Genomic DNA, 15,102 nt, shown 5'->3' with positions numbered 1-15,102 from the left:
ACTCTCACAGCACCAGAGCCCACAGAACTGGAGCTAGGACCCTCATGAGCACTTTCACCTAGGTTTGAGGAGCAAGTGCCCCCCCATACCGTACCTTGCCAGTTGAGTGCTGCTAGGAGCACAGCAGACAGAAAGTTATGATACACAGAACTGCCTACCTTTTGACCGAAAGGCTGGCCCTAGTCTTCCACAAGGGGACAAAGCCTAGGAGAGGTGGACTGGAGGCAGAGCCACAAAAGAGCTCAGTTCAATGCAACCCATGTTGTAGGAAGTTGCTCACTAAGAGCTGTCCTTGGTGCTGTAACAACCGACTAGCCTTGCCCTATGCGTTGGTCTCTCAATGAGAACAGGACAGATTCTACATTGACCACAATTATTTATTCTCCTTTACTGCATCTTCCCGTGAGATCTTTGGTTGGTCACCATGCTAATAGTTTCCGTTTTCCAAGTCACCCTGAGCAATTACACCCTCAGTAACTGCCCACTCACTGTTCATTCCAACTTCAAAATATTCTAAAGAGAGATCCTTCATTATGAACGAGGGACTGTGTTTTCACTGCACTGCAAAAGAATTTGTCGCTTTGATAAGAAGGCTTTCCCTCATTTTGACATATAGTTTCTAGAGATGCATGTGCTTATCTCTGCAGGCCGAGACAGAATTAACTCTGTAAAATAGACTCTGTAGAACTAAGAATTGCACCCTGACCCATGACATTTAAATAGCTATACTGTCTTGATTTCTCACAATCCTTTGTTTTGTTTGTTTTTGATGTGTCTACGTTTAAGAGTTTATGTTAATTGAGTGGTCGGGAACCTATAGGCTGTGGGCCTAATGACACCCGACAGAGGCTGGTCCATGGGGCCATTTTGGGCAAACCACTACCACTTTTCCTGAGCCTGGCATCATGCCAGGAATGGAAACTTTAAGCCACAGCTTTAAACTTCAAGCCACAGCTAAAAGGAAGAATAACCTGGAGCGCTCCCAATTTTTCATTTGTGTCAAAGTCAGCACTTTTTGAAATGGGCATCTTTTTCTGTCATACTGAGCAGCGAATTGAGAGCACACTTAACTGGCCAGATCCTATTCCCTGTGTTAAAACTATATCAAACAGCAAAACTTTGCTATTGCTCAATACACATTACTCATTAAAATAGGGAGAAAAAGTAGTGCTGTACAGTGGTACCTCGCAAGACGAACGCCTCGCAAGACGGAAAACCCGCTAGACGAAAGGGTTTTCCGTTTTGGAGGCACTTCGCAAGACGAATTTCCCTATGGGCTTGCTTCGCAAGACGACAGCCCATAGGGAAATATCCGGGACAGCGGGGAAGCGCAGCGCGTCTTCCCCACTGTCCTCGGACCTCCTGCCCCCGCCGCCCCGCTTCGGAACGCTGCTCCGAAGCGGGGCGGGGGGGCGGGAACACCTGCCCCCGCCGCCCCGCTTCGGAACGCTGCTCCGAAGCCGGGCGGGGGGGGCGGGAACACCTGCCCCCGCCGCCCCGCTTCGGAACGCTGCTCCGAAGCGGGGCGGGGGGACGGGAACACCTGCCCCCGCCGCCCCGCTTCGGAACGCTGCTCCGAAGCCGGGCGGGGGGGCGGGAACACCTGCCCCCCGCCGCCCCGCTTCGGAACGCTGCTCCGAAGCCGGGCGGGGGGGGCGGGAACACCTGCCCCCGCCGCCCCGCTTCGGAACGCTGCTCCGAAGCGGGGCGGGGGGGCGGGAACACCTTCTGAAGGCGGGCGGGGGGCGAAAGTCTTTGTCCCTCCTGCCTGCCTTCCCAGGGGCTTTTACATTGCCCCGGACAGCGGAGAAGTCCTCCGCTGCCCCGGGGCGATTTTAAAATGCCGCCCGCCAGCATTTTAAGATCGCCCGGACAGCGGAGAAGTCCTCCGCTGTCCCGGGGTTTTTTTTAATGCTGGGGGTGGGAAGAAAAGCCCTTGTCCCCCCCCCCAGCCTTCAGAAGAGGTCCGGGGACAGACTGTTCCCGGACCTGGTCTGAAGGCGGTTTCCCTAGGAACGCATTAATTGATTTTCAATGCATTCCTATGGGAAACCGTGCATCGCAAGACGAAAAACTCGCAAGACGAAGAGACTTGCGGAACGAATTAATTTCGTCTTGCGAGGTACCACTGTAGTTGGAAAGTCATGTGAATTAAGCAAGCAAGGTGTGCATGTACTACATGGCTGTTATGGTCCAGGAGACCATATCTGTCTAGATGTACAGAGGGGTGGGTTGGCAGCAGTTACCCAAGTTAGATTAGCATGTAAGCAAATGGGCAAGTATTAAGAGGGGGTGGTGTCGGTACCCAGAGCAGTCTTTGGATTGGGACTCCATAAACATGAAAACAGAAGGGAGAATTTACACACTATTCATTCCAGAAACTTGAAATCAAAGGGAGTGCCTTTTTTGAGCTTTGGATAATGCTTGGTCTGCAAGAGCTTTTCCACAACTGATTCATCCTTATTTTTGGAGACTTTTTATTGCCCTATGTGCTTTCTCATTTTAGATCAATAAAACAAAATTAGCTAAAGGAGATCAACTAAGACAAAGGCAAATACCAGAGATAGCAAAAGTATGATAGGAGCAAGCAGCATTGAAAAGAAGTGCGCTGCAGCATAAAGCAGCCAACCAAGGCTTCTCTGGCCATCCCAAGGGATGGACAACTCTCACCAAGAGTTATTTGCACATAGCTGAGTCAGTCAGTCACTAAAGCCAAAACACCCCAAAATATGCTCCATTATAGAGCATGCAGCATGCCTTTGCAGGTCAGATTATATCTTGCTTGAATACTCTCCTAGCTCAGTCTACAAGGAGAGAGAGATAGAACAGAATTGTGTCTAGGATTTTTATGCCTTCACACAGCAGCTGTCACTGAGCTATTATTAGCACTACAGCAGCATCTTGAGACCCCCAAAAGAGAGGGGTGTGTGTGTGTGTGTGTGTATAAAAAATTGTTGTGCTTGGACTATAAACATATGCAAGTGAGATAACAAACACACACTAGCTGCACTCAGAATAGACTAATCCTGTTTATCTGCTGTGGTGACAGATATGCAAGCTGCCATGACTGGCATGAGCCTTTGATTGTCAAATTGAGTAAAACCACCAGCCACTCCCAATTCATCCATGATCTCAACGTAACAAGAGACTCCAATGGGCCTGACAGGCAGCAGAATGCCATCAAACCCACCTCCCTATCCAAGACATGTAACTGTTTGCCTATGCTGCACTGCTGGTGGTGCTAGAATCTAGTGCTGGCCTTGAAGGCCCTAGTACTAGGACCCTATTGCCTAGTTGTGTTAATTTGTTTTTGTGCACAAGTTCATAGGATGGGATAGGTACAGAGGCACAAAGAAATGAAAGTGTAAAACTGGCAACCTTATATGCTATGCAGCCAAAGATGTATTTGCTACAATGCGTACATGTGACAAAGCTGTGGCAAACCACAGTGCCCTGGTGCATGTACCTGTAAGATACACATGGTTAAAAAGCACACATTTACTTCATACGTATGTAACAGTTTTATTAGTACATAAGCCCTCTTAGATCTGCTGTGCATATATCTGTTAAAAAAATGAAAGTGTGGATTGCTAAGACCATGTAAAAAATGCCTAACAGGGTAACGTCTTAGACACAAGATTCACCTTCTCTTTCCTTCTTGAGGAACTCCCATCAGTGTTACAAAGAAAGCCAATACAGATTCCTGGGGGGGGGGGGGAGTGGCAAGGTTGCTTCATACCTCTTTATTAGGTAAATAATGTTCTATTCCTTGAATGCTGAACAAGAGAGACACCAATTGGCCATATTGCATAACATAATGTATTCTATATTTAAACCAGTGGTTCTTTGGCTTTTACTGTAACAGCAGTCAATTTATTACCAGATTACACACAGCTACATTTACAATTCAACCCTAAGCATGTTTACTCTGAGAAATAAATTCTATGGAGTTCAACAGAAATGCAATAGTGAGTGAGTTTCGGATTGAAGCCTCAACCAAGAAAGGTGAGGAGTGGTTTACTAACCTGGTTGAAACTCGAGGAGCATGAACTCTTACACATGGGGCAAGCCTTATACAGTTTCATGTGCCATCCATCAGTATACTGGATAGAAAAGTATATCTCCCTCAGTGAGAGAAGAGGGAGGGATACAAATAATTATTAACGTGATCTCATGAATCTTAATTTCCATTCATCCAATTCTTTGGCACCAATTCAAACTTTATGGGTTGGATGCAATGTTATTTCTACTCAGAGCAGACCCACTAAAGTAATGGACATTACTTCCCCAGCAGCCTAAGGCTCCTTCATCTTGTCTCTCTTTGTTCCACCTTCTTCGTTTCTCTGACTGTTCTGAGAGACCAGGGGGAAGGGGAGGGAGACTCCTTGGATTCTTCTGCATAATCTCTGTCTCCTGCCCACCCCCTTCCTGCCTCTGATTCTAGAATGTTATCTGCCCCAGCCTCTTCCTGCTCACCAAACCCTGTTGCTTCTTCAGCTTGACACCTCTTCCTTCCAGTCTGCTCTCTTTTCTCCCTCTGACCACTCATCGTCATCTCATCACCAATCCCCTTCTTCTTCTCTGGGGGTTCCCCAGCTGGAGCTTCCCATTACTACTCTGCATCCAGCCAGTCCATGACAGTTCTCTACTCAACTGTTGGGCGATCCTAATCGTAAGGTTGGCAGTCCTCATGGCAGGGTGAGCTCCTATTGCTCTGTCCCAGCTCCTGCCAACCTAGCAGTTTGAAAGCATACCAGTGGGAGTAGATAAATAGGTACTGCTGTGGCAGGCAGGTAAACGGCGTTTCTGTGCACTCTGGTTTCTGTCATGGTGTCCCATTGCGCTAGAAGCGGTTTAGTCATGCTGGCCACATGACCCAGAAAGCTGTCTGTGGACAAACGCTGGCTCCCTCGGCCTGAAAGCAGAGGTGAGTGCCACATCATGTAGACAAATTTGACTCGACTTAACTGTCCAGGGGTCCTTTAGCTTATAAGGTTTGGGAATTAATACAATTCTTGATAGTTTCCAGGTTGGTGGCAATAAACCTCCAGCTAAGGTATCATTGTACAGTTTAGACATATATATGGGACCATTAAATCTTTAAATGTTTTATAAAATACTGTTGAAAAACCTACCTTTAGATTTTTAAGTACAGTGGTACCTCGGGTTAAGAACTTAATTCGTTCTGGAGGTCCATTCTTAACCTAAAACTGTTCTTAACCTGAAGCACCACTTTAGCTAATGGGGCCTCCTGCTGCCACCACGCTGCTGCCACGCAATTTCTGTTCTCATCCTGAAGCAAAGTTCTTAACCCGAGGTACTATTTCTGGGTTAGTGGAGTCTGTAACCTGAAGTGTCTGTAACCTGAAGAGTCTTTAACCCGAGGTACCACTGTACCTCTTTTTCCTCTTCTGTAATTGCCAGTGGGGACTACTTCCGAGTAAGCATATACAGGATTGTGCTGGAAACGTCTCTCATGTCTACTGCCTTCCCCACGCATTCTCTATAAAAGTCCTAAAGCTTAAAAATGCAGTCACCTGTGACGAGCCTGGCCTTCAGGGGAGCTAATCCCATTAGTGCAAGAGGTTGTTCCCAGCAGTTTGTTTACCCTCATTTAACACTGAACTGTTTACCCAGTTTAAACCCTTTAAGATTCATGATCCGGTTTACCAGGCTGGGCTACTATCCTCAACCAAAGAAAAGAAATGCTAGCCAAAGCACAAGAATTAGCAGTTGTGAAAGTATTAGCAGTGGACTCAGTCTGACGTTTACTTCCCTCACTCAGTATGAACTTAACCATGGGAATTTCAAGACCTCAGCTAAGTTGAGCTACAGAAAATTCGCTTTTGCAAAACTTGGTGGATCTGAGAGCCAAGTTCTTGGATTTGCTTTGCGCTACTGTAACTCTAATTTGCACAGCAAACTTCCACCGATGCAAAACAAACTCAGCCCTGCCTTTTGGTATTTTATTGTTCAAATTGGTCCTGCAAGAAGTACATAGCTCTAACAAAACAGCACTAGCTATATGCAAGTATCAATGTGTAAAGATTATGCTTTACAATCTTCATTACCTGTCTTCAAATATTCTTCCCAGTTAGCAGGTTAAAGTACTAACAGATTGTGAGATGTCTAATGCTCACTGAGCAATGGTAATGGCAAAGCAGGGATTTGAACTCTGGTTCAGCTTTATCATTGTCAACTAGGAGCCACACGAATTCTACAAAACCTCTGGTATACTACTAATACCATTGCCCTGAGCAATATCCACACATGTTTTGCCTACAACAAACCAAGTCCTTACAAAACACAAGTATAGGCCTGTATATGCGTACCTCAGCCTAGAGTGCATCTCAGTCCTGCCAAAGACATATAAGACATGAGGCTTTATGAGAGGCGCCAGTGCAATTATACAGAGATATTTGTCTCTTTGGACTTGTTCAGGGAAGTTTTAAAGACAGATAGAAAACTGAGTGAAGACTCAGTGTACTGTACTGTTACCTTTTATTCTCTTTGTAGCCTCCAAGAGATATAGGAACAAGACAAAGATCTCCTGACTGTACCTACAATTATGACTGGGTCTACACATCATTTGCACTTACACAGCGTATTTTAAAACAGGTTTGTTCCATTCTCAGAAATTAAAACCCAAGCAAATTCCTGGGTGCCAACATGAAAAGATCCAAGGTAACCAGACACTGAGGATTTTCTAGGCCCTGGCCAGATCCTTTTTCGGATTCCACAAGAAGGAAAGACTCATGACTAATTCTTCTGCATTGAGCCTGGCCTCCTGACTTCAGGCATCCAAGGAGTTTGCTCTAGTTTTCCCTTTCTTTAGACTCCTTGGTGCCTTTGTACAGGAGTAAAACACTCAGCCTAAGCATGCACAATAGCCATTCCCAATCCGACAGCAACTCCTGGCACCCCTGACATCAACTGGGCTAATTGGAGTTGCAGTCAAAAATATCTAGACAGCACCAGGTTGGGGAAGGCTGCTGTGCAGTCTCCAGTTTACTAGCAAGGAATGCTTCTTAACAGCTGCCACCAACAAGTTATTACAGCCATCGAGACACCTGAAAATAAACACAAGCCTCAGGGAAATAACTGCATTAAGGCCCAAGACTTCTCTGTTCCAATCTGTGTCCTGAGCTTCCTCTGCTAATCTGGGCAGAATGTTCTTTTCTAAGAAAGCATTCAGCAGAGCAATCTAAACAGTCTCTTGTATAAAACACATTCTAGCTATCTAACAGATAAAACAATTTTGTTGCATCAAGTATTTAATACAGAGAAACGGCACAAAATTAGAACATGCTCTTTCTTCACTGCTTTGTTTGTGTGTGGTTTATAAATTCCTTGATCCTTTGTTCAGCATACCAAACAATCCAAAATGGCACCAGTTGTGTGGTTTCTACGCTAGCCCCAACACAGAGCGCCTCAAGCCTAGCCATATGCCCTTATGCAAGCATCAGTTACACTGCAGTACAGCGGACAAGAGAATTTTCTGGCCTCTTTCTGAAGCCTAAAATGCCAAGCAGATCAGACCTGTCTGCCTCCACAGCCCTGGGCCAAGCAGAACTGGGCAAGTCATGATAATCATCATGCGCTGGAATCGCACTATCACACCTCTGCCAGATGACAAAGTACATTAACATCAAATTTGCTCATATTCTCAGACCAGACAAAAATGGAATATGAAATTCACTTCCTTGGAAGGCCTAGTGAGTGAATTACAGGAATGACAAGCTATTCACTGAGTGGCAGACCAGGGGGGCTGGCCTGGCCCACTTTACCTTTCAGGCCAGTTTAGACTAGGGTTGCCGTACATCTGGAATTTCCCAGACATAGCCGGCAATCGGCCATTAGAAGCAGTGTCCCGATGGAAATCGCTGAAATGTCTGGGAAAATCCAGACGTATGGCAACCCCTTTCGGCATTGTCGTTTTTGTCAATTTTCCTTAAAAATAGCTCAAAAACTTCAATTATTTTTATTTTATTTAAGATTTTGCAAAATATGCTCAACAACTTTGGCCCAAAACCCCCCACAAAAATTCAACAACTTTTCAGTCTGGATTTTCACATTTTGAAATATGGCAATCCTAGTTTAGACAGCTGTGAGGGAGCAATGATTTGACTGTAAATTGGAGAGAAATCTGAGGTGGGGTTATGGATTTCATTAATTGAAACTTTCCCCCTCGATATTTGAAGCACCGTAGCTGGCAGAGTTAAACCAGACCAAACAGAATACAACACACACACAAACATATATATATACAGTTGGATTGACCACAACATGGAGGGTTGTGCCTTGACAATGGAACCAAGTAAAGTGAAGCTGGCCAAACCTTAGCCATCATGGCCAGCATAGGCGAAGCTTATCGCAAGGCATGAAAAGGCGGTGAATGTGTGACTCAAATTGCCTTCCAACTATTTAAAAGTCATATCACGGCACAGTTAGGGGGAGGAGGAGAAGACAGGAATGAGAGGAGCTTTATCACAGTTTTAGCAATTGTGGGAATCGCTCACAGAATTCAGCTGGCAAAGTGGGTGCAGCCGAGGTCAGTTCTTCTGTAAAAATAAGCTACCAGGGAATAAAAAGGAAATCAAAATTCTGCGAACAGCAGCAAGAAGACTACAGCGGTAGGATTGTAGCATACATTTTACACAGGATGGCTGTCAAAGAAAGGGAGACTTGTTCCTCAGATGAACAGCTGTGGCATGGTGGGGGGGGGAGCCCATTCCCAAAGGACAGCAGATGCAGGTTATCCCCAAAGCAGCGACACAGTTAACAGAGCAAAGGACAAAACTCCAAGGAAACACTAGGCCAGTTGTAAAGCCAAAAGGAAACCTATCAGGAGGAACCACCTGTTGGGCAGGGGGACTGAATGAGTCAGGAGGCTTAGTGTTGGAGCCATGTCAGGGGCCTGGTCTAGGCTGAGGAGGCAAAGTGAGACTAAGCTCAAGAATCCAGAAAAGGCATGGAAGAAAGTCCAGGGCATTGGGGGGGGGGGGGACGACAAGTTGATTAAAAGCCTGTAGAAAGGATGCCAATAGGCTAGAAACTGAACATCATTAAGGGATATGTATGGGCAAAGGGCCTAGAAGTGTTATATAGTGTACAGGCCTACGCTGAAAAAGCCACGTGTTGCGCAGAACAAACACACTTGCCAGCACACCATGGCAGCCTCTTAAGGCCTAAGCACAGAGGGATGAAAACAGACCTGAGGTTGCCAATGCCTGTGTTAACTTTTCCATTTGAAATAATTAGGATTGCCCATGGCATAACACTGAAGCAGAGCTAAAGAAGCAAACAAGCCAAGCCAGGCAGCCAAAAGAGAGGGACTAATTGGTTTACAGCCTGCCATATGGCAACCCCAGAATGGAGAACACACTTCAGTGTAATGGAACGTGAGTGTCACTGACTAGAATGTAAGAAACGAGGTTACACAAAGAACAACGCTGAAAAGCAGGAGGGCCTTTGACAAGTGAGTTTCCCTGCGAAATTATAAAGACAGACACACGCACAGGCATCTGGCACTGTATTCCTCTCTACAACTTTAGCACTCTTGCCCTGAAACCTCCTGGGCCCAGCTGTGCGAGTCCCCAATCTTTTTGAGATTGGGGGCTGCATCTGAAAATCTGTTACAGAAACCATGAAATATCTGTTTCTTAGAATGCACCCCAGGCAAAACAGGCAAAACACCTATACCATTTCCCTGCAAAAACCAAAAAAATTGCAGACAAAAAAGGTAGGCACTCTCCCAAAACAGGCAACCAACCCCCCCCCCCCAAAGCTTGCAATTAAATAAATAAAAAGAATCATAGAACTGTAGGGTTGGAAGGGACCCCAGGGGTCATCTAATCCAATCCTGCCAATGGGGGTGTCTGAAAGCATCATTAAATCCACAGAGGCTATGTTGTGGCAGGGAGGACCCCAGCATTATTATCATGTGGCAGTGCCATCATAATCCTCTCCTCAAATTCCTCCTCTTAGCTGACTATCTTCATAGCCACCAACCAAGGCAATGGTACTCTCAGAGCCAGCATCCAGGACAAAACAAAACAAAACCCCACAGTATGGCATAATGGTTGAACCTCTTAACTAAAATACACCCCCAATACTGATTGCTTATATCCCAAATTTAGCTTCTCCCCTAGCTTGCTGAATTCCCTGACATGTGGGGCTAAATTGGATTTCTCTTATATGGATTTTCTGTTTCCAAGTGAAATGTGTCATACAGCCATCAAAGTAATAACAAACAGGACCTGAGAAACTTAGGTTCATTTTCCCACTCAGCTAGGAAGCTCACTGGGTGATCAGGCACTCTCCCAGCTTGACCCAGGTTGCAGGACTGTTTTGAGGACGTAATGGAAATAAATAAACTATGCACCCCACCTTGACTACCTTCAAGGAAAGGTGGATGTAATAATAAACAATGCATTAATAAATAATGAAAGGAGTCCTATGGCATATACTGGAGAGAATGCCACCACAGACAACACACACTACATCCAACTATAATAATGTAAGGATGAAATGTGCTAATAACATGTCCTGGGTATGAGGGAAGCAGCAGGCGTTTTAAAAAATCTCATTTGGCCACGAGCCAGCGAGCAAGAGGGGGCAAGCTCCCTCCGAAAGCTTGGAATGAGGATAAGACAAGTCCTTTTCCTAGGGGAAGACGAGGGGCACTTTCACCTATAGTCTCCAACCTACAGCCACAGATGATGACCTGTAACAGAAATGCCTATGAGGTTGGAAGCCTTGAAACCATCTGCCTTCCTACTTTTCCCAGGGTCACACCAATAGGAAGAGAAGTAAAGCTCTTTCCCCACAAAACAAACAGACAAAAACTAGCCGCATCACCAACATCAGCACATCCATCTGGCCGTGCTTTCCAATCAGTTGGTGCAGGGTTCTTCTGACTGAAGAAGCTCCTCAACACACACACACTTTTTTTGAGGGGTGTGGGGCTTCACATGTTCAACTGGATTCACAGATATCAAGGTATGTCCAGAAGGGTGTGAGCTGACTTTTGGGGCACTGCTAGTTGGTTCCATCTGCTCCCCGCTCAGTGAGCTCACTCAACACACCCCATGCAGGGACTCCCATATACACTGAAAGAGTCCGATTGCAAGAGCTGCCAATAATCTTAGGACTGCCTCTTACAAAGGATTTGAGTCTTCTGCTAATAGGAGTTCTGTTGGTTAAGGGACTGAGAAAAGAAGTGGTTTTTTTACAAACTCATGGTCTGTAAGGATACTTCTGAATCACATTTTCATGGTGGGAGGGGAAGAAGATACCAGTACCTGCTACATATAACAAAATGAGCAGGGAACATTTAGCTTATCTTAGGTGCAGAAAATGGGGATCCAAATTTTATTTAAGCTGTATTAGAACAGGGGTGAGGAACCTGCTGAGCATCCTTCCAGAGGAAAAGGTGGGTGGAGTAATGAAGGTAAATGTTACCTTTGTACAGCAGGGCCTTTTTCCAACACACACTCACACACCTCCGTCATCTTGCCATCTATGCAACCAAGAAGCATTATCGGAACTCAAGAACACATTCCAGGCCAGCAAAAACACCCAAGGAAGATTCAAATAAGGACTCATAGGAGATATGGCCGGGGAGGGTGTGTGGCCTGGCTTGGGGTGTTCCATTCAGCCCCCAGGTCTGAGATTCCCCACCCCTTTTTTTAGAATATAAAGACTGACAAAGCAGTTTGGATAATTGTGAGCTTCAAGTGGATAACGTGGAGTCTACGATGTTTAGGAGGAAAGAAATATAACAAACAAAGGCTATATTAATGCCATTTAAAAAAAAAAAAAACAAATAGGGGAGAGAGATAGGAATGCAATGGTTTGGAAGGAATGTCATCTGGAGTCTCAGAGATGAATGAGCAACACTGGATAAAAAGTCTGGTGTAGGAAAAAAAGAATAATATTTATTTATTTATTTATTTATTTATTTATTTATTTATTTATTTATTTATTAAAAAGGCTGGTGTGGAAGCACTTAGGCCTCTCTGCCCTTAGCCAGGAAATCAACACATCTTTACCAGCTTAGCCTACGAACCAGAGCAATGTCAGAGCAGCAAGTGTAATTAAACTGCCCCAAATACATATAATAAATAAGGAATTTCCTTCCAGAGTAAAAACATTGTCCTCTGGCAAATTCCTGCCACACAGAGATACACAGTACAAAATAAAAGTTATTCTTCTAGGTTCACAAGACAAAGAGTTAGGAAAGGCAGAAGACGCAGGCCTCATTGTCCCAGTTTGACTGCCTGAGGAACAGCAGCTTTAATGAAGGTGATGGGAAACACAAATATTGGTCCACTCAGATTTTGACACAGTGGCTATCTCCTACATACATTAGTGAAGAATAAATGCGGAGGCAGCAGGCGGTAACTACTGCCATACTTGAGTGTTATTGAGGGGCACAATTTTTTGTGTAAATGAACTCAAACAGCTATTCCTATTCTTTATAGTACCTCAATATCTGCTGCTTGAGATAAAATACCTCATTCAGAACAAACTACAAGTGAAGATTATGCCAACTGGGGGGTAGGACCTCATAGAAGGACCTCATGCTAACCTGCTTCAGTTTATATCTGGCTTTCATTTGAGAGGCACTCCAAATTTGTGCCCAAGCATCTGTCCAGCAGATGTTATTCAAAATAGGGACCTCGGTCCAAAACGGTCATTTATTGATAATCACTTGAGACAGGGGAACAATGATCAGCTGAAAGAAGCATCTGCTGCTGATGTCCCCTGATGTATAGGCTACTGGTGGAAAAAGGAAGGCGGAGATCCCAAGGAACTTCTGTTACACATTATCAGGGAGAAAATTTGAGGGCAGGATAGCAGTGAGTTAAGCTACAGTGGGGAAATAGTGAATCATTTATAGAAAATACAGTGGCTCCCCACGGATTTGGTGAAACTGGCAGGCAAAAAATACAGGAAAAATGGAACAAACTACTTATTCACGCAAATGTGTAATTGGCTTATGGAATCCATTAGCACAGGATGTTTAGATTTTTGCACCCACCTACTCCCCCAGGAGGATTAGGCAAGGTTGTGGAGGAAGGTCTGTCAATGGCTATCAGACATAATAACGAAGAATGGAACTTCAATGTCCAAAGGCAGTATAACTGATTACGAGAAGCTGGAAAAAAATGGGGTGGTTGAACCCATTGTGCTCTTATTTGTGAACTTTATGGTGGTATCTGGCCCCTGTTGCCCCAGTACATTGCCTCCACGACAGACAGATCTTTAGCACCATCAAGCAGAACAATTCTTACAGGCAGAGGGCTGCAAATCCAATCCAGAAGTAGCGCTAAAAACAAACACATTGCCAACCCATGATCATCTTTCCTATGCTATTATCTGTGTTCTTTCATACAGAATGAGAGCAAGGGTGCTTGAGAGTTTCATTTTATTCCCAACTGAGTAGAAGAGGAACATTTCTAATGGTTAGAAAGGAGAAAATCTGGCTACATGAAAAGTGAGGAGCTGTCTGTGGGCTTTACGATCCTTGCACCTTCTTCCGAGCTATTGTTTCCTGCAGTTTATCACAACTTAACTATATATTTTTAAAACCCCTGAGTCAGCAGAAATGTTGTGCCATCGTGATTTGACACGCTTCTTCCGCAGTCAAAAAAAGCAGGTGCCTGATGAGCCGTTTGTCTTGACAAAGAAATGGTGCAGTACGAGGCAACTCCACGCTTAAGCGGCTCCTGCAATCGTGTCCATGGTGCTTATTGGGCTGACATCCTGCTGCTCCACGTTGGCGGTGCAGGACATAGTGCAGATTGCACGCACAATGTTGGAGGCTCACCAGGATTGCAGGTTTGCACCAAGAAAGCCACAATCTCAGTGGCTTCCGCCTGTGAACACAGAGAGAGCTCAGAGCCCAGACAGAGCCCTTTTGTCTATCTCCCCATGATTATTCCAAAGCATCTGACCCTGGTTCCTTCTCTATAGGAAATGAGTCCTGCACCCCTATATCTACAACCCCCCCCCCACGACTTTTGCTGCCAGTCTCTCATTTATTAGTAGAACATTCTGAATGCAGGATTAGGAAGCCCAGCAGAGCAATCACTTCTAATTAGGACTGCAGAAAACATAGGCGAGAGGTCAGCATTCCTCTGGCACAGACCAAGCCGGGAAAGAGGCAGGCACCCCGCAGAGATTCTAGCACACCCACATTCCCAGGAGCCCTGTATATTTTCTGGGCTAGTAGCAAAAAGCAAGGAAGCAAATGTCAGTTTAACGACCCATGGTGTTGTGTAGGGGACACATGAATATTGACTAGTGGCACACAAGAGTGTAAACCAGCAGATTCTTAGAATTAATTTTGCATTTTTAAAAAATCCTGGGTTTTTTGGGAATTATAATCCCACCTCTTTGTCAATCTATGGAAAGAAACTATTTGTTTCTAAGTAGGATGTCTATGCATGGGTATCCCAAGAACCTAAAGATGAGTGAGGGCAGCAGAGATCCCGTACACTTGCAGGAAAATAGAGCGTACGTAGATACATACATACATCATTTTATTTTCATCGCCACCTTTTCATAGTGAAAACCATGCTCAAAGCAGCTTACAGCATGAAATAAATTACATAATTACAAATATAGCAGAAGTAGTCATCAGTAATAAATAAAACACATGAAAAAGTACACAACCAAATTGAACAATTTCCACATACATCAAAAGAAGCTCTAAAAATAGAGACACAAAAAATTAGTATCAGCAACAGTAACACCCCCCCCTCCCCACACACAAATACCCCAACCCAAGAGTCTGTTCAGCAGCCTCAGCTTTTGCAACTGGGTGTCAGTCAGGACCTCACCAGACCAGGCAGGGGCCTGCAAGGCCAGGGAGCAGGTCTTCCAGGACTCACAGCCAATGAGCAACCTCCACTAAAGGTCCAAAACTGCCCACAGAGGGTTGTGAAGGCACCCTTCCCTATTTCTGACGGAGAAGAACAATGCAATGGTCCTCTCCTAGACCTGCAGAGTAGTCGGTAGGAAAAGCGTAACGCTAGGCTGCTCAAACAACACAGGGAGCTACAGGGAAGGCAATAGTCCCAGCCACAGCACAGT

General features: G+C 45.0%; 1 protein-coding gene across 2 annotated transcripts in view; it reads right to left on the bottom strand.

The window, feature by feature from the left end:
- The window catches only part of PODXL2 (podocalyxin like 2), a 53,120-nt gene that overhangs the window by 27,204 nt on the left and 10,814 nt on the right, over positions 1–15,102 (bottom strand). Inside the window, exon 1 of one of the 2 annotated variants that reach the window (XM_081184155.1) lies at positions 8,651–8,675. The exons of the other annotated variant lie outside the window; for it this stretch is intronic. The gene's annotated coding sequence lies outside the window, so the exon portion shown is untranslated. Of the gene's footprint in view, positions 1–8,650; positions 8,676–15,102 lie in introns of those variants that run through there. 2 annotated transcript variants of the gene reach the window in all.

Source organism: Podarcis bocagei (genome assembly GCF_964188305.1).
Source record: "Podarcis bocagei genome assembly, chromosome: 2".
Classification (NCBI taxonomy): domain Eukaryota; kingdom Metazoa; phylum Chordata; class Lepidosauria; order Squamata; family Lacertidae; genus Podarcis; species Podarcis bocagei.
The sequence above is the reverse complement of the archived record's forward strand: the minus strand, read 5'-3'. Positions and strand labels throughout refer to the sequence as shown.